At 50.4% G+C, this 19,667-nt stretch overlaps 1 long non-coding RNA gene across 13 annotated transcripts in view; it reads right to left on the reverse strand.

Moving 5' to 3' along the window:
• Positions 243-19,667, reverse strand: part of LOC106509952 — a 220,853-nt gene continuing 201,428 nt past the window's right edge. For all 13 annotated transcript variants that reach the window (XR_002343093.1, XR_002343095.1, XR_002343088.1 and 10 more), the window contains 2 exons: positions 8,584-8,694; positions 243-557 (listed from right to left, as the gene is read on the reverse strand). This is a non-coding gene — a long non-coding RNA (uncharacterized LOC106509952). The remainder of the gene's footprint in view (positions 558-8,583; positions 8,695-19,667) is intronic.

The raw sequence follows: 19,667 nt of genomic DNA on the forward strand, positions 1-19,667 counted from the left end.
TACTTTGCTAGGCGAGAGCATATATACTCACCCATCCGCCAAAATCGCTGTTTTGATTTGAAATTCCAAAAATAACTCACAAGAAGCCGACGGTGTGAGCGGAAGATGATCACACACGGCTCCAGGGAGGAGAAGAGAAAGCATTGGATTTGAATTACCTAAGAGCTGCAATGGAGTGCAAACATCTCCTTGTAGCAACTGCTATATAATTAGCCATCCTAATGGAGTCCTTTCAAAACCAAGGCAGTTCCACAAGGAAGTTTAATTGAAAATAAAATTTCCAGACCAACCATTCTCTCAAAACCACATTCAATGAAGATAGCACAGCAGTGACCAAATCACCAGTTAAAAGGTATTATGTGTTTGGGGGGAGGGGGTGGGGGAGAGGGTGTGTGCTCCTTACAGGGGAAGCGTGGCAAGGTGCCAGGCTCCTTCCCCCCTGCCTCCCACCCCCCACCACTTTCTTGTGTCTTCCAGTCACTGGGCAAAAGGATTCACTTCTCTTTGGTCAGTGTTATTGCTGGGCTCCTCCCCTCTGTCAAGTGCTTCCCAGGATCCTGAAAAGAAGAAGCCAGGATTTAAATCTCAGGATACAGAGGAGAGAAGAGAGGATGACCTAGTCCTCCAAACCCACTCATCAAGAGCAGAAAAACCACGTTCATCCATGGGCTCACTGGGGACTGCAGTGACCGGAGGGGACCCTGACCACTTTGGACTTCCATCTTTGTCACTTACTAGGTGTGAGACCTCCGCAGGACTTAACATCTCTGAGTAGCAGTTTTTCCATCTTAAAAAAAAAAAAGGATTATACTCGCTCACCTCACTGCATGGGGAGCAAGATGGACTGTGATGCTGAACATTCAATGGCTGGTGGGTGATGGAGCCAGAATCTGCACGTGGGTGACCCAGTGCTCCACAGAGGGTGTCTGGTCCCCCCACAGTGGGAGGAGGGGTGGGAGGAGCACCAGGTGCCTCTTTGCTACTCAGAATGGGTCAGCCGGAGTTCCCGTCGTGGCGCAATGGTTAACGAATCCAACTAGGAACCATGAGGTTGCGGGTTCGGTCCCTGCCCTTGCTCAGTGGGTTAAGGATCCGGAGTTGCCGTGAGCTGTGGTGTAGGTTGCAGACGCGGCTCGGATCCCGCGTTGCTGTGGCTCTGGCGTAGGCCGGTGGCTACAGCTCCGATTCCACCCCTAGCCTGGGAACCTCCATATGCCGCGGGAGCGGCCCAAAGAAATAGCAAAAAGACAAAAAAAAAAAAAAAAAAAAAAGAATGGGTCAGCTGTGGGCCAGCGGCATCAGCATCACGTGGGAGCTCAATCATTAGTGCAGAATCTCAGCCCCACGAAGATGAATTGACACGCAATCTGCATTTAATAAGGGCTCCTGGAGTACGGCTCACATTTGAGAAACAATGGCCTCCCCCATCTCACTGGTGTGCGATGTGGCACCAGGCGACCCAAGTCCAGAGAAAGTGTTCTTAAAGCTGCCCTTTAAAGGGGAGAAGCGGGTTCCCCGGGGCCACGTACGAAGGGAACCATTTTTGGACTCATCCCTGGACCGTCACCCAGGCTCCCTGCTTCCTGCCTGCAGAGGGAACATCAAGGTAGAGCCCACGGCCCCCTGAAACTAAAACATTCCCCACCCATCAGGCTGGACCAGCCTGGTCCAAGGCCATGTCATCACACATGCCTGGGAAGAGGCCCCGCGGGCAGAGAGGGACAATGGCAACAGCTGGTAACAAGCAGATGGGAGGGGCGGCCTCAGGAGGATGGGAAAGAATCGCAGACCACGGGGCCTGCATCCTATAAACACAACCTCACAGTAAGAAAGGAAACACGACACACACACAGATTGTCTAGTATATACACAGCCCGTCTCCAGAACAGACACGACCTTCTGATGCGGACTGCCTCCCAGGAGGAAGTGCAAGGGAGGGGACATTTTACTTTCACTGCATATCTTTTTGGATCATTTGAAAACTCTTCAGTGCTGTGAATGCATTCCAGGGAAGGGAGGGAGGAAGAGAAGAAAAAAGAGAGGGAGGGAAGGAGGAAAGAGAGAAGGAAAAATGGAAAAGAAAGGGAGGGACATTCAAAGGAAAAACTTTTTAAAAAGGTGCTTGAGCTACCTGTTACGCAGGGTTCGGTTTAAAAGTCCTTCCAGGAAATTTGAGCCATGAAGCCAACGTTTTTTGCTCAAAGCCACATGCCTTAGCCCATGACCCTCCACTCCGACTGAGGATTCGGTCCCACAGCCCCAGCACGCGGGACACGTGGAGAAATTCAGTGAGGGCATGTCCTGGGTGGCAGAGAGTTATCTTGTTTTTTCGCCCCCCAACCAACCGACACTATACCCATCCCACTCTCTAAAAACCCCAGCGGCTCCTGATTGCCCATGCAGCTCAGCTGGGCATGGAAAAATCTCTTCCAGAAGATTCTTAAGCTCTAGTTTTTCAGAGATTTCCAGTGACTAAAATGGAGCTGGGGGACACAACACTTAAAGTTTGGGTGAAGGTGGAAGTGCAAATTGAGGTAAGGAACAAAATATAAGGTAACGTGGAAAACCCTAATTCTGGAATAAGCAGCACCGACTATGCCCAGTTTATAAGGCACTCCCTCCATCCTGCTGGGAGGAACTCTAATAGAAACCTGATTTTAAAGAACAGCAGGAAAAGAAAAAAAAAAAAAAAAAAAAGGGAGTTCCCATTGTGGCTCAGTGGTAATGAACCGACTGGTATCCATGAGGATGTGGGTTTGATCCCTGGCCTCGCTCAGTGGGTTAAGGATCCGGTGTTGCTGTGAGCTGTGGTGTAGGTCACAGACGTAGTTCAGATCTGGCATTACTGTGGCTATGGTGTTGGCCAGCAGCTACAGCTCTGATTCAGCCCCTAGCCTGGGAACTTCCATGTGCCACAAGTGTGGCCCTATAAAGACCAAAAACATAAAATAAATAAGAAGGCTGAGGGCCAGCAAGGTTAGTGGTCAATCAGGAGTTAAATCCTGTACTTTTGCTGTCCCTTCCTTCCTTTCATGGGCCAGTGTCCCCGCCACTTTTAGAAATGACCCACACGTCTACCGGTGCTGGCAATACCACACTGTCTTCATGGTTGGTGGCCAGAAGCTATTTCTTTACAAAGAGCATCACTGGATCTTCAGCTGAAAATTAACTTTCCTGATATGGGGAGTAGTGGTGGCGTTACCTCGGGCCGCGCAGCTACTCCTGATGATGTATAGCGGGACGGAGAAGAAGCCAGCTTTGAGTCAGAAACTCTTGGGACAAGTCATGTCCTTGTTACTTGTTGCTGTCTGATATTTTGTAAGTGGATCTCTCTGAGCCTCTGGTTTCTTAATTTTTTAAAATGGAAACAACAACTAAATATTTATCAAGGGGGAACTAAGCCAGTGTCATTCTAAGTCCTTTATCAACTCATTGGGTACTTGTAACAAACTATTATTGTTCTCCGTGCACAAATGAGGCACAGACAAGTTAAGTGACCTGCCCAAGGTCACACAGCTTATGAATGTTGGCACAGACAGGAGCCTGTGATTTCACCATCACACAGAAAGGCTCTGGCCAGGCTGTTGGTGGGGGACGGTGGGCGGAGGTTTAATGAGATCATAAGCAAAAAATGCTTACTCGGCTGCCTGGCACAGAGCACGTGCTCAATAAATTACCAAAGTTAATGACTAGAAGTGAGCTTCTTTGGTTAGGCAGAAACACCAGGGTTACTACAGCACGCACATGGCTGGCGGGAGGGAAGATGCTGCCTGTCGTGGTACTAGTCCCAGACAGGTGTTCTTGTCCTCAGCTGCCATCCGGCTTGGGATTGTGCCCAGGCAGGAGCCCTGGCGCTCTGCCCTTGAGTCTCCATACTGACCTCTTCCGTGGGGAGCCTGCAGGGAAACCCGAGTTGGGGCAGCTGAGGGGGGAACCAGGTCTGCTGTCCGCCTGGCACGAAGCATGGCAGATTCCAAAATGAGCTGCCAGTTCTAAGGCACGTGCTTCAGAAATTCTCCGCAAATGATTAATTGCACAGACGGGAGGGTCAGAGTGGGGGAAGGTCCTGCCTACAGAAGAGGCAGCGTACACTCAAAAAGCGGGCAACATTAGGGATTGAGCGTGGAAAGCTATGCATAGGTGGTGAAGTCACTGCCTGCTGCTCTCTGCATCCTCACGCAGATGCTCCTGATTCTGTTCAGGTCCTGGGCAGGTGGGTAGCAATATCCATGGAAGAGGCAATCTTGTTCCCTCCGGCTGGGGGAGGACATCTGGCCCCATCTGGCCATGAGGCATAAGGGGAAGTCGACTGGGGATTTCTGGGGAAATTTTCTTCCCTAATAGAAGACAGAGAGTTGCAGGGAGCAAGACCCCTCCTCTCGCCCACCCGACATTCTTCCTGCTCGAGATGCTGTGATGACAAGGTGCCAACTGCCGCAGGGAGGGGCTTCTCAGAGAAGCGAATCCAGTGCCCCAACATGTTCCATCCTTTCCCACGCACCTGACAATGCCAGGTGCGGGGGGGGACACGGGGAGCCAGAGAGCCCTGAGCACCGCCAGTGGAAGCGCAAACAGGTACAGTCATCCTGGAAAACAATCTGGTGGTACTTGTGAAATGAAGCGTGCGCGGTGCAATGACTCAGCCGGCCCGGCCCTGGCTCCGCACCAGAGGAACTCTCCCGCAGGCCACGCGGGGACAGACGCGGGGTGTTCCTCTCAGGACCTGGCCGGGCTTCCCTCCTGTCAGCGGGGGATGGAGGAAGTCAACAGGGCAGGACCCGCGGCAAGGGGAGGGTGGATGCAGCCCCTCGCCTGAGCCAGGGGCGCCCAGACCAACAAGAAGGGAATCTAAAAAAAGCCAGTATTGAGTAAAAAGAAAAACAGAGGGAGGGCTGTAATCGAGTCCTGTTGGTCAGAATGAAAAACATACCCAAGCACAGAACGGTACAGTGGGTGCCAGGTGGGGCGCACAGCAAGCCCACTAGAAGGGGCGACTATGAGGCATGTAGGCAGGAAGAGTGAGAAAGGCAGAAAAAAAACAGAAAAGATGAGTCTTGGTGTTCCTGTTGTGGCTCAGTGGTTAACTGACTAGTATCCATGAGGACGGGGGTTCAATCCCTGGCCTTGCTCAGTGTATTAAGGACCCTGCGTTGCTGTGGGTGTGGTGTAGGCTGGCAGCTGCAGCTCCGATTTGACCCCTAGCCTGGGAACCTCCAACATGCCTCAGGTGCAGCCCTAAAAAGAAAAAAAAGGAAAAAAAAAAAAAGAAAAAGAGGGGTCTTGCAGAGACCACTGATGATGTGCCTTGAATGGAAGAGGTTTCATGATAGAACTCAGAAGAAAAAGACACTGGGGTTCCCATCGTGGCTCAGCGAGTTAAGAACCTGACCAGTATCTGTGAGGATATGGGCTTGATCCCTGGCCTCTCTTAGTGGGTTAGGGATCTGGCATCGACATAGCTGCAGTGTAGGTCACAGATGTGGCTCTGATCTGGCGTTGCTGTGGCCGTGGCGTAGGCCAGCAGCTGAAGCTCTGATTCGACTCCTAGCCTGGGCACTTCCATATGCTGCAGGTGCAGCCCTAAGAAGAAAAAAAAAGTCCAGCATCCACTGAGAATGTGTTTCCATACAAAGTCTGCGCACACCTGAAGGACGAAGAGGGAGCACGCAGGCGTGGGAAGGAGAGCTGCAGTGCGGTAGATGACAGCCTCAGGGCTCCGAATACTCTTCACAATTCTTCTTAACCTCCTTAGTAGCCCCTGGCCACCCTCGACTCTATCGATCCAGCCCTCAGGCGTCTATGCAGACTGGGGCGTCCACTGCGCACTTCTCTGCCCTCTGTCTGGCGAATTCCCACACTTCGTTACAACTCAGCTTAAACACTGCCCCCCCACCTCACCCCCCGGCAGGAGGCATCCCCCTGCCTCCCAGAGCTGATTCACTGCCTCTTCTTATCTTTCCCAGACAACCAGTGATGGCTCGAGCTGAGCTGCTTCCACACTAGTCTCTTCTTAGAAGCACAGCCTTTCAGGGAGTGGAGAAAAACACTGGGGCCGTGCCAGCCAAGGGAGGAAAGTCTGGCCTGGGAGAGGGGAGAGCTGGGGTGGACTGGACAGTGAAGGGGGTGAGGCCCCTGGGTGATTTTTGCCTTGGCTTTCCCTTTCAATTCCCTAGCCCAGCCCTGCCAAGCCAACCAATTCTGTCAAATCTTATTTCTCAGGTGCCTGTGATCCCAAGACACCGTGGTGCGGGATTGCAACGCCACGGCCATTCTTTGAGTGTTGGACCCAGGCAGGGAGGGAAGGCTTGGACGTGAGCAATGTCAGATAACAGTGGCAGAATAGAGTGAAAGACAGCAGAACAGGACAGCAGAAAAGGGATGGCCTGTGGGCACTGAATGGTCTGGGTGCAGGGGGCAGGTGCCTGCAGGGGCTGCAAAGGGAAGTCCTCTGAGAACCGGCCCAATGTCCAGGAGGATGCAGGCTGGATGGGGAAGGGGGACTGCATGCGAACGGTCCACGAGGAGCCCCCGGATTGGAGGCCAGAACAGAAGAAAACATCAGGGAGTCTGGGAGGGTTATCAGGGCCAGAATTTTGAGGCCCTCGCAAGCCAGGCAGAGGGACAGTGCTGGGAAAACGGCGGTGAGAAATGCAGAAAGCCGCGCAGCTGATGAGAGGTGTTTAGGGGGAAATGGGTCTGGGGGCGGCCCTTCGGGAGGCTGAGGCAAAGAACCCAGTTAGTAAACTCCTCCGAAATCACAGCCGGGCAGGAGGCACATGGTACTAGAGTCTCACGTCGTGTCCCCCCCCACCCCAGTCAGCACGACTGACATCAGCAGCTCACTGGAGCACACTTGCCCCTGACTCCAGGTGCAACTCCAGAGGGTTTTTTAGGCCACTCTGGGCTCCTGGCAGCCCCTACCGATCCATCCAGGGTGATGGGTCAAATCTCCCCGCCTTGCGGGTTCGATCAGTCAGGCGATGTTATGGGGCACTGACACGCATCCTCAAATTCCAGTGGCTTAAAGCGGTGAAGGTTCATCGCTCATTCAGGCTACCTGTCCATCACAGTTGACCAGAGATGGCTGTCAGTGCCAGCACCGTCCAGACAGACTGACAGGGCAGCCCCTTCACAGGGCACTGCTGGCCACCAAGGCAGGGGAGAGAGAGAGATACATCTTTGGAAGGTCTCTCACTAGCGTTTCATATGAAAGCCTGAAAAGGCATATCCCTCTGTATACCACTCATTGGCCAGAACTGGTCACAGCAGGCAAGGCCGTGGAATCTTAATCTCCAAAAGGCAGAGAGTTAGAAAAAATAAAAGAAAGGCCTGGAGTTCACATTGTGGTTCAGCAGGTTAAAAACGCGACTGGTATCCATGAGGATGCGGGTTTGATCCCTGGCCTTGCTCCGTCTGTTAAGGATCAGGTGTGGCTGTGGTGTAGGCCACTGGCTACAGCCCTGATTTGACCCCTAGCCTGGGAACGTCCATATGCCATGGGCGTGGCCTTAAAAAAGAGAAAGAAAAAAAAAAAAAAAAAAGAAAAAGAAAAAGAGGAGTTCCTGTCATGGCTCAGCAGAGGACACAGGTTCAATCCCTGGCCTCACTCAGTGGGTTAAGGATCCGGTGTTGCTGTGAGCTGTGGTGTAGATCGCAGACTTGACTCGGATCCTGTGTTGCTGTGGCTGTGGTGTAGGCCATCGGCTACAGCTCCAATTTGACCCCTGGCCTGGGAACCTCCAGGAGTGGCCGTAAAAAGACAAAAGAGAAAAAAGAAAAGAAAAATGAATGGCCTAAGTACATCAACTTTTCAGAGAATGTGGAAGTGACCATTCATTCGGCCAGTGAGAATTTATTTTAAACTATTTTAAAGACATTTACTAAGTGCCAAACACCATAAAATACTGCCATTTCCACGGGCTCTTTTCACAACCCTGTGAGGCAGGCATCCTTATTCCCACTTTATATGTGAGAAATTTGGGGCTCAGAGAGGTGGAGGTGCCCAGATGGTAAGGCATGGACCTGGTTCCAGAGCCCAGGCTCTCCTCCCAACATCAGTGGTTCCTTCAGTCCTCAGGAAAGGAAGAGTGATCCAGAGCCTTCTGACACCGGGTGGGGGTGGGGGGTGAACCCGAGGGTTCTAGAGGCACATCGGGAGGGGATCCTGGACCCACTCGTTAGCATAGCTTCAGGAGCAAGCTACTTACCTTCCTGCGCCTCAGTTTCCTCCTCTGCCAACTGGGGTGATACAGGACCACCACCCAACCCTGTGCTGTGACAGTGAAGGGAGAAAATGCATGGGAAGCACCTGGAGGCATTTCCAGCACAGAATCAGTAGCCAGTGGAGGCCAGGATGATACTAACATGATCATCCTAGTACATGGACACGGTAGCTCAGAGCGGCCACTGGGCTCAAAGCCCAGCCATCATCTATTTTCTAATGCGACCCTCTACCTCGAGGTGAGGTGCGGCTGCTGGCTGGGCGAGAGGCCATCCAGCGCTGCCACTGGGCAGGGCCGGCATCCCCACTGCCCTTCTCAGCTTCTTTCTTCCTGGGACTTTGTGCACTCTGAAACGCCTTACCTGGATGTGGATCTGCCATCCTGCTAATTGCCTGTCTCTCCAACTAGGATCCAAGCTCCGAGGCTGCCTCGTTCAGGGGGCGGGGCACACAGTAGGGCGCTCAGCAGGTGTCTGCGGAACGAATGGATGAATAAACGTAAGTTCCCCAGGGCCGGGCTGTATGGGCTCTACGTCTGCCGATGCCCCCGCCACGTACAACCCCCAGCACTAGTGGCGCTCAAGTTGCTACTGAGAAGCCTGCCAGCTCCTCGTGCCTCAGTTCAGGGCGTGATACAGCCCTTGGTCCTCTGCTGGGGATTAAGCTGAAGACTGGCCTTGCCACGCGCCAGGCCTGTGGTTAGCAGTTTCCATTCTGGGATCCTCGCTCCCTTTCTTCCTCTCCTCGGGGCTCAGACTGGCCTAAGGACCAGTCCAAAGGGAAAAGAAGCCAGAGCGAAAGAAAGACGAAGAGGCCGCTGGGAGTTGGTCACAAGCGCCTGCAGACTCGCGCATGCGCACAAGGGTTATGCGGGCCGGCTCTGGTCTAGATGCTTCAGGGAACTCTGTGACTGTGGGTGAGTCACTCTCCCTCTAGGTCTCCGTCTCTCTGATGGTAAAAACCATTGAAGAACCCTCGAAGAAATTTTCAAACGGTTGTTTCACCTTGAAAATGCTAGGAAGAAGAAATCACCTGGGGCTCTCCTGAGAACAGGATCCAATGGGTTAAGGCTTTCTCACGGTTTTTGTAAGCCCAGCATACAGCATATCAACTAGATTAAATCTACCCTGCCCCCACTAAAAGAAAAAAAAAATTAATTCCCATGCAACTGCAAAAATTGACTAGAACTTGAGAAGCTGCTCTAAAATTTCATATAAATACGTATCAGTATTTAACTCTTGTAGCTTCGTTTTCCTATTTTGAGACAAATAATTGTGTCTATTCATTTGCTAACTTATGTGTGGCTCCCTGAAATACCGTTAAGTCCCAGGGACTCTGCTTAGAGGGCAGTGCCTTCCTGGTCCGATGGACTAGCTGAGATGTTTGGTGAAAATGCCATTTTCCGGACATTCCTCTGCCCCCGTCCCCCAAGCCGCTCTATCAGAAAATCAGGCGGAGGAGCCTAGGAACCTACATTTTAGCAAGATTCCCAGGTGATCATTTGCAAACTGAAGTTTGAAAACCACGGCCATAAAAAGAAGGCGAGAAAAGGGACTAGGGGAGGCAATTCTGGAGGATGCAGGAGGGTTACAAAGGGGACCTAAGAAGCGAAGGTGAAACAGAGACAACCGGGCAGCAGCTCAGTTTTGCATGTGTGCACCCTGCTTCTGCCCACGTGTGCCCTGTGTGCTCCACCAGTGTAAACAGACTCTGCAAAACTCTGACTCACCCTCTGCTGACCCCTCCCCCAGCCCTGGAAAAACCGATACTCAAAACTCATGAGGCCTGGGTCTACATCCGCTATTGTGATTTGCGGGAAGAGAACGCTTTCATTGTATCACTACCAGGAGGCTTGAAGACCGAAACCCACCACTAGCAGGGACTGGTACTACAGGAGGGAATATAAATAATACTGTCAGCCAGATGTCTGTTGCAATCGGCTCTACCTCTGGCTGGTGAGAGGTGTGAGCTCCAGCAGGGAGCATTCTTCACTTAGGCATGGGGAGGGAGGTTTTGTTTAATGTCAAGCCACTCACGCCAAGTGCTGGAACATACACCCTCCTCACCCAGGATTTGCAGGTGTATTTAAGTTTCTGCAACGATCAGAGATGGAGTCCCGTTATCAGATGCCATCTGGCTTAGCTAGTTTCCAAGGTGCCAGGAAGATGTCAGGCTAAAAGGGGTTAAGGAAGGACTGAACTGATACCAAGCCGCTGGTGCTGGGGTTTTCCCAGGTATATTTCACATCTGTTGCCCTGGGGTGTTATCGGTTCCATTTTTCTGATGAGGAAACCAAGACACAGAAAATCTGTGGTTCCGTGGGCAGTGGTTAACGAATCGATAGAACATGAGGTTGCGGTTCGGTCCTGCCTTGCTCAGTGGTTACGATCGGCGTTGGTGAGCTGTGGTGTAGTCGCAGCGGCTCGATCCGCGTTGTGTCTGGCGTAGGGTGCTAAGCTCGATAGACCTAGCTGGAACCCATATGCGCGGAGCGCCAAGAATAGCAACAACAACAAAAGACAAAAAAAAAAAAAAAAAAAAAAAAAAGAAAAAAAAAAAAAAAAAAAAGATCTGTGACATGCCTACCATCCTGTAAGACCGAAGTCCGGATCTGGCTAACCCCAGACTTCACGTTCAGTGCTTTATGCAGCGCTGCCTCAAAATTCATACCCTCTAAGCAATGCGGGAAGGAGAGGGGAGGGGAGGGTCTGTTCTAGAAAGAAGCGAGCCTAAGGAAACTCATTTCCCCATTCAGTGAGGAAACCAAAGTAATTCCTCAAACAATTTAATTCACGAATAATAAATGCTCATCGGGAAAAATTAAGGATTAAGGAATAAGGAAAAAAAAACCATGTAATCACATCCCCCCCGGTGGTGTTTATACTTCTAGGCTTTTTTTTTTTTTTTCTAGCCAAATACATATATTTTTTTCCTAGTATACAAATAAAATGATACACTTTTGTGATTTTATAAACACATTTTTACATGGGTTTTTAATTTTTAAATGTTTATAATTTTTTACATGGATAATTAGTGACAACTTTCCAATCCTAATTTTCTGTGAATTAGCTCAATCCACATTTCCTTGCAGATTCTCAGAGAGAGAGATAAAACCTTTTACTTCTTTTAGTTTGTTTCCTGGTGACTGTGCATCAGCCATTAATGCATTTAGGAAAAATTAAAGTGTTCTGTCTAAATCCTTTGTTCTACTGGATGATACAACCTTAGAAAACATACCCCCCCAAAAAAAAAATCAGGTAGGTCTCCTCCTCTCCACAGAGGAAAACAGAGCACAGGTTTTTGCAGCAACTGAGAAAATGATTTTTTTTGGAAAAGTATCTTAATGCCGAAGGAAAACGTGGTTCTTCTAAGCAGAAGGGACAGGACCTCCCACTGCCCCCTGCCCGCCCCCCTACAGGAAACAGCCCCAAATGGCCCCCAGGCCCCTCTTCCAGCCATCCCCTAGTTGGGAGAATGAAAAATAACCTCCTTTCCATCGACCCTCATGCTAACGAGGCTCCCTATTGAGACACAGTTAATCACATCAATTAAGAGCCCTTTACGCTTGGCCTCGCCTGCCCAGCTCAGGCCCTCTGCCCAGGGGAAGGTGGATAAGATAAGTCATGTCCTGAGATTATTTATATATTTCTTTCTTTCCCCGCCCCACCTATGTTGTTTTCATTTGTATGGTTTTTTTTTTTTTAATTTAGGTATAATTAACACTCAGTGAAATGTCCAGATCTTAAAGGAACAGTTTGGTGAGTTCTGACAAATGCAGACACCAAACACACTAAATCACCCAGACACAAAACATCTCCCTCTACCAGCAAGCACCCTCTGCCTGCCTCCCAGAGGCAGCCCTGGGGTGATTTCTAGCACAACTGATGAATTTTGCGTGCTCTAACAACTCATATAGGGGTTCCCGCTGTGGTGCAATGGGATGGGTGGCATTTCAACAGCGCTGGGACTTAGGTTCAGTCCTGGCCTGGCGCAGTGAGTTACGAATTGGGCACTGCAGGAGCTGTGGCACAGGTCACAACTGTGGCTTGGGTCTGATCCCTGGCCTGGGAACTCCACAAGCCATGGGGCGGCCAAAAAAGAAAAGAATAAAATTAAATAAAATTTTAAAAAATATTCATATAAATGGAATCACGTTATCTTTAAAGACAAGCATGAATGATAAGCAAATACAGGCAGTTCTGGTGGGGACAGAAAACAGTCGTAGGTGCTTTGGAAAACAGTCTGGCAGTTCCTCAAAAGGTAACTACCACATGGAGTCACCATACGACCCAGCCATTCCACTCCTAGGTATGTAAACTCAAGAAGGATGAAAACCAACATACGTTAGTTAGTTAGTTAGTTAGTTAGAAAACCTGGTACCTTCAGAGCAGCATTATTCATAATCACCAAAAAGTGGGAAAGCCCAACATCCATCAACTGACGAATGAACAAATAAAATGGGGTATATCCGTCCACGGGATAAAGAGGAATAAAGCACAGGTACACAAGACGGTGCGGACGAACCTGGAGACCATGAACCCAAGTGAAAGAAGCCATCAACACCTCAGTGAAATGTCCAGATCTTAAAGGAATAGTTTGGTAAGTCCACGAAAGACCACATATCCTATGCTTTCATTCACATGAAGTAGAATAGGCAAATCCAAAGGAAGAGAAAGTGGATTAGGGGTTGCTTAGGATTGGGGGTAAAAGAGGGATTGGGAGGTGAGAGCTGAGGGGACAGACTTTCTTTAGGAGGTGGGGAAACAGTTCTAAGATTGGTAAATTGTGTGGCAACTTACCACACAATTTCTACCTCCCCAAAGCTGTTTAAAGAAACCAAATAGTCAGGATCAATAAAAGTAGAGCCCACTGTGATGCATGGAAATGGGAGCAGTTTTCCTCCAGTGAAATTTTATTTGTTTGTTTATTTAATTTATTCATATACTTATTTAATGGCCCCACCCATGGCATATGGAAGTTCAGGGGCAAGGGACTGAATCTGAGCTGCAGCTGCAACCCATGCCACAGCTGTGGCAAGGCCAGATCCTCAACCCAGTGTGCCACAGCAGGAGCTCACCTTGAGTGAAATTTTAACTGAAGACGGGTCTTTTGGCCCAAGAACCCAATACCTGGGGAGCATAACTGGGGCCCAGAAAGGTCACCTTCCCATGAGAAGGTCCTGGGGTTTGTTGCTTTTTCTAAGGGTCCCCGTCTGTATCTAGAATTAAGGAGCTTAACTTAAGAATCCAGGAGCCCATCACCAGATTCATTCATTCATTCCACAAACATTCACTGAGCTAGTATTTAATAGAAAGCATATAACCCTAGCTAGTCCTGTACTACCTCCCTGCTCTCTGGCACCTGGCCTTTTAAGGACCTACTGAACGCCCCTGTATGTCTGGTTCCGTGTTTAGCGGGTGATGCTGCTAGAAGATGGAAGAAGAGGAAAGAACCCATATGAGAGAAAGACCAAGAACTCTGAGGTCTGACCGCCCAGGTTCTAAATGCTGACTCTACCCCTCGCATCACTGGCTTCAGCTCGTTCTGCCTCATGCTGCTCACTGCAAAGACCAATAACCTGCCCCATGGTGGAACCATGAAGAGCCCCAGCGCTGGAAACCAAACCCCAGCTCTACCATTTATACTCTGTGTGTGACTTCAAGCCATTTCTTAACCTGTCCGTACCTCGCTTCCCCATGTGGACAGTGTGGGTGGAGAAAAACAGCCTGCACTGTGCAGGATTGATTAGATGAGCTCATCCATGTAGTCCAAGGTCAGCAAATCCAAGGTCAGCAAACTCTTTCTGCAAAGGGCCAGGCAGAAAATATTTGGGCTGCTGTGGGCCATACCACCTCTGTTCCAGCTGCTGTTCCTAAAAGCCACCGTCGACCGTGTGTAAAAAGAAAGGACATGCTACCTTCCAATAAAACTTTATCTATCGACAATGAAATTCCCTTTCATGCAGTTTTTCATGTATCACAAAATATGGCTCTTTTTTTTTTCTTTTTTTCCCCAACCCTTTAGAAATGTAAAAGCCACTCTTAGCTCTTGTGGGCTGTGCAAAAACAGGTGGCAGGGTGGCTTGGGCCTGTGGACCACAGTTTGCCCACCCCGATGGAAAGCACTTACAATGGTACTGGCACAGAACAGGCACTCCCCATCGGCGAAGCTGAGCCTTGGCAGGGTTAGGCTATGTGCCGTATCTCATTGAAACCCCACTGTCCCTGTGTGTGATGGGTGACGTGATAACTCAGAGAAGGAAGTGAAGAGTTGGGTGGCAGGTGGCAGAGTCACAGTAAATCCACAGGAAGTGACGTGAGTTCTTGCTTCTGACCATTATAAAACGCCGTGCTGGCGGCCAGGGACACCACAGGGAACCAGATCCCCTCCGGCTCAGCTCCAAAGACCACAAATCATGATTTAAGCGATTGGAGACGTGTGTTACAGAAACCACGGCCTGGACGGAGGGACAGCAGAGGCATGGCGCAGTGTACAGTGACAGTGGTCCCCTGAAGGAGAGGCATGTGGGCTGAGAAGAGCCCTGTATCTGGCGCTGTGCCAAGTGCCCCGAGAGGAGGGTCCTGCCGAGGACAGCTTGGGACGTGGTGGCTTCACAGGCGTAGCAGAAGGAGACACTGCCCAAACTTCCTGAAGGCGGGCGTGGCCAGCGAAATAACCTGCACAGCCCTTGTTTCAGCTGTTCTATTTTATGGGAACATATCCTAATAAAACGAGAAAATATCTAGAGTTCCCTGGAGGTGCATCAGGGTTAGGGAGGCAGCCCTGTCACTGCTGTGGCATGGGTTTGATTCCTGGCCCCAGAACGTCCGCGTGCTGTGGGTGTGGTCAAAAAGAAAAGAAACTATCGTTGCAAAGATTTAACTATGAGACTATCACTGAAGCATGGCTTATAATAGTGCAAACGCTGAATTCACAAGGGTCTGCCTCGGATGCTAAAAATACACGCGAGGGGCTCTGCCACTTTGGTCTGAACAACAGTGAAGCTGGGGGGCCCCACAGTCAAACACTGACGCAGCAGAAGGCATGTGCTGATGTGGGAAAAGCATGTGTTTAGTAAAACAGCAATTTACAAACTAACATGTATATGATCCTCCTATGGCACGTGTAGACAGTGTATGTAGACACATATGCGTTAGTTCATTTAATTAGTCACCTCTGAGTGATAACAAAAGTGTTTTTTTGTTTTTGTTTTTCCTTTTTTTTTGGCTGTGCCTGCAGCAGTCAGAAGTTCCCAGGCCAGGGACAGAACCTGAGCCACAGCAGTGACAATGATGAATCCCTAATGCTAGGCCACCAGGGAACTCCAAACAGAAAGTGTTTTTAGCTTTTGCCTTTTGTGCGTCTGGGTCTGTGGATTTTTCTGGAGGAGATAACCGGTGCTTCTTTTTTTGGCCTGCACCTGCGGCATGCAGAAATTCCCAGGCCAGGGATTGAACCTGTGCCACAGCAGTGACAACACTGGATCCTTAACCCAATGCACCACCAGGGAACTCCCTTAGTTTGTAATAAGAAATGAAGGACGGCTGGTGCCCAGGCAGGAGTTCAAGTCTCCCAAAGTGGTTTGAGTGGTGAGACTCACTCTGCATTCATTTATCTGATGCATCCTTAGGAGGGGTCCTTCACCCGCCTGGGTCGCGCATTGGAGGATGGAGGGAGATGGGGCAGGGAGATCCCGTTTCCTGGGGCAGCTGGTCAGGTAAGCACATCCATGCACTCAGTGGTCACAAGTTCTACGGTATTTGCAGAGGGGCCGCCAGCCCACAGAGAAGGGGGCGATCTTTCCCATAATTTGAATGACGCCCTGATGATACTTCAGACAGTCACTGATAACGGTCAAATCAACAGGAGTTCCGGGAGCCGGGATGAGACCACCGTTTGGACTTCAAGCAGGATGATGACTCTACCACATGAGCCTTTGTTCTCCGTGTCTGCAAAGTGGGTGACCTCTCCAGGGAGCCGCAAGGCTCAGCCAAGGTTCTGAAAGCATTTCACAACAGCATAGCCCTGCACACGCGACAGGGGTGTTAAAACGCCAAGATCCAAACCCCTTTCTACAAGGGTTGACAACCTGGAATTGAAATGATGACAGATGCCGATGTGGGGGTTAGAAAACGAGTTTACCACCGAGAGACTGAACAGAGCAAGGCTGGGAGCGGCGCGATTCCAAGTCAGCAGCCCCAGCCAGGCTCACGCCTAACGCGCTTCCCACTCGGCCAGCATCGGGGCAGCTCCTGACTTTTGGAACAGGTCTGTAATCCCAAGGACAGTCTGTACATTTTAAATTAGAAAAAAAAAAAAAAAAAATCCCTGCAAGACTTGGTTCACATTCGTTAAGGGGAAGTGTTTAGGACCTCTGGCCTTTGAAAAGAAATCTGACATAACCCGCTCCTGGTGTAGTGAAAAGAAAGGGCTTTCCAGTTAGGTAGACAGGGTTTGAATGCTGGCTCTGAGCCCTTCTGTAGCTGCTTTATTATCGCCTCACTTCAGGATAATACTCTCTTTTCTGCAGGGTAATAATGAGAACCATGTATGTCCACAGCATAGATGCTCAATAAACGGCAGCTGTGTTTTCCTTAGAGGGGAGACTTGGGGAACTAACAAAGCAATGGGGTCTCATCACCCAGATGCTGGGCCATGGGGGGGACTTCGGCTCCTTGTGAAAGGGAAGGAGGTCCAGGGTGGTCCGGCCACCCAGGGCTAAGGCTGACCTCAGCTCCGCCTGGCAAAGGTGAGACCAGGATAGCATGTCTTTCCCAGAGATGTGGGAAAGCTAAATTAGACAGCAAATCCAAGTATGAGACCAGCCGTGTGCTCTGCGGCCCTCTGCGATCCTGGCTGTGCGTGAGTGGAATGCATTAGGGTTTTCTGGAAGGGGGAGGGGGAGGGGACCTGTCTTAACTGGAGAGTGAGGATGGCCCTGCTGCAGGCAGCCCTGGGCAGCTGGGAGCCCAGCCAGGAGCAGAAGCAGCGCCGCCAGTGGCTCTCCATCAAAATCACCCCAAAGCAACTGTTTAGATATTCAGAATCCAGCTCTATGTCGGGGTTTCACCGGCCAGGGGTGGGGCCTGGGAAGAATCTGTTTTTTACTGGGACCCACTGTACTTCTGACACTTTTCCCAAGGGCAGGCTGGAGAACGGCTCCTGTGGTAGAGACGGGCCAGGCACTGGCCTCAGAAGGCCTTGGTTCAAGACCCAGCTGGGCGCCAGCTCTCAGGTCCAATTTTAAAACTCTCTGAAAACACTGGGACTGGGCCCAGGGCAAGTCGGCTAGGACTTCTCTGCAGGCTGCAAATGTTTGTTTAAACAGGGAAATATCCCTATGAGCTATTCACTAAATTATATATATAAACCACATACGTGTGTATAGACGCACATATACACGCATGCTTTCACATGTGTATATGTTTAGACACACACATATACATACACCTATGCAGACACGTGTATTCATGTACATGTGCAAGTATACACACACACACACACGTGCATATGTACATGCAGGCACGTACAATTATACACACACACACATATATTTCAATTAATCCTCACACATGCTCTGCTCTGGAACTAACAGTCCCTTTTCCTGATGAAGAATCTGATACGTGGAGAGGTTGTGAACTTGCCTGAGGTCACATAGCCAGTCAGTGGTGGAGGCAGGACTGGAAACAAGACAGGCTGGCTCCAGAGGTCCGGTCCATCCCACTCTATTAGAACAGACGACCCAAGAGGTTCAACAGAGGAGAGACTGAGAGTCATAAACTGAAACAAGCAACCTGCTCCCCGGGGTGGGCTGTGCCCAGCAATGCCTACCAAGAATCCTTCCCATTTCTCTATCTGCAATGGTTCCCCACTGAGAGCTGGAGTCAGTCTCTCCTGCCCGTGAGAGCACTTGTGCACGCGTGCACAGACACAGACACACACACACCCATTGCCTAGCCAAGACGACCCACGAAAGTAACAATCGCACTGCGTGTTCCCCTCTGTGTTCCAGTTGGCCCTACAAACTAGACGTTTCTGCCCCACGGTCATGATTTACCATCATCAATAACACCATTAGCAGAGTAAATGCCACTCGAAGTCAGAGCCTGTCAAAGTAAACCGTCAGGTGCCTGAGCAAGTGGCAAGAAGGTACCAGTCACTCCCAAGCCACTGGGGAATAAGCCTCAAGTGCAAGGTCAGCAGGCATGGCTGAAATGGACCATCAGTGTTTCTGTCAGCAGGTGACAGTCACAAAGACGGCAGCGAGGGACGTCTACCTAAAGGCGGGAGGAAACTGAGGTTAGTGCCAGACCTGGCTGCCCCGCAGCTGGAGGTGTGATCTCAGGCCGTACCTCTCCTCTCAGGCCTCATTTCCACCGGGAAGCTTGGTGATGCCCAAAGAACTGTCAGGTGCTTTTCATGATTCTCTTTGCTTTCATCTGAAGCACTGGTCGTTGCCATAGCATTTACTTTTCACTTAAGCATTTATTTTTCACTGGGCATAAAGTCCAGCAAACTCTGCTTTGCCACTAGAAGGAAACCAGGGGCCAGAGGGTGTCACGGTTGTTGTGGTCACACAATAAGTCACGGATGGAACCTCCCAGCCAGTGCTCTTCTCCTCCGACTGGTTAATGCCACTCTGTCCCCATGCTGGATTCTCACTTCGTAGGAATTCACACCCTCCCACCACCTCTGGACGTGTATCTTCCAGCCACCCAGCAGGTCCTCAATTAACACAGACTGGGGGGATGTTATCGCCCGTCACTGGAATGTGTCTCCTTGCCCCCACCAAAGCCAGCTGCTGCCTTCAAACTGGTATCAATCAGGCCAGGAAGTTTCTTTTTCCCTGCAACCTATTGTATGCAGGAGGATCAGAGAGACCTGTCAAATGAGGGAAGGAACCAGCTGGGCACCTGGAGATACTGGCTGGCCACTCTCAACTGACCCATCCCAGCCCTGCTGGTCGCCTGGCCAGTCCCCTGTGCTGGGGACTCTGTGGACTGATAGTGGGGACAAAAGGAGAATCATTGTGACACTCAATCAGGAGCACTGTCATCACCTAAAGAGGGAAGGGTCTGGTCCAAAGCCTGCTAGGAAACTGACCTCAGCCCCTTCCTATAAACCCCCAGGCTTCAGTGCACCCAAGACCAAAGGGTGAGATAGGCTCCTGAGGGCAGCAGGTTCAGGAAAACAAGTTTTTCTGAAGCTGCGGTGTGGACATCAGATGAGAAGATCCCTCGGTCATCTCACAAATGAGAACACAAAGGCGGATGATAGCACCAATGCGTTTCTAAGTAAACAGGGTGTGCAAGGCCCTGTTCTATGGGCCTGACACGCCGGTCGGCAGAATACGGCCCCTTGGAGATGCCGCTACCTGGATGCCTGAAATCTGTGGCTGGGCCAGGTGACATGGCAAAGGGGAATTCAGGTTGCAAATGAAAAGAGA

The sequence above is a fragment of the Sus scrofa genome, chromosome 4 (assembly GCF_000003025.6).
Source record: "Sus scrofa isolate TJ Tabasco breed Duroc chromosome 4, Sscrofa11.1, whole genome shotgun sequence".
NCBI classification, from domain to species: Eukaryota; Metazoa; Chordata; class Mammalia; order Artiodactyla; family Suidae; genus Sus; species Sus scrofa.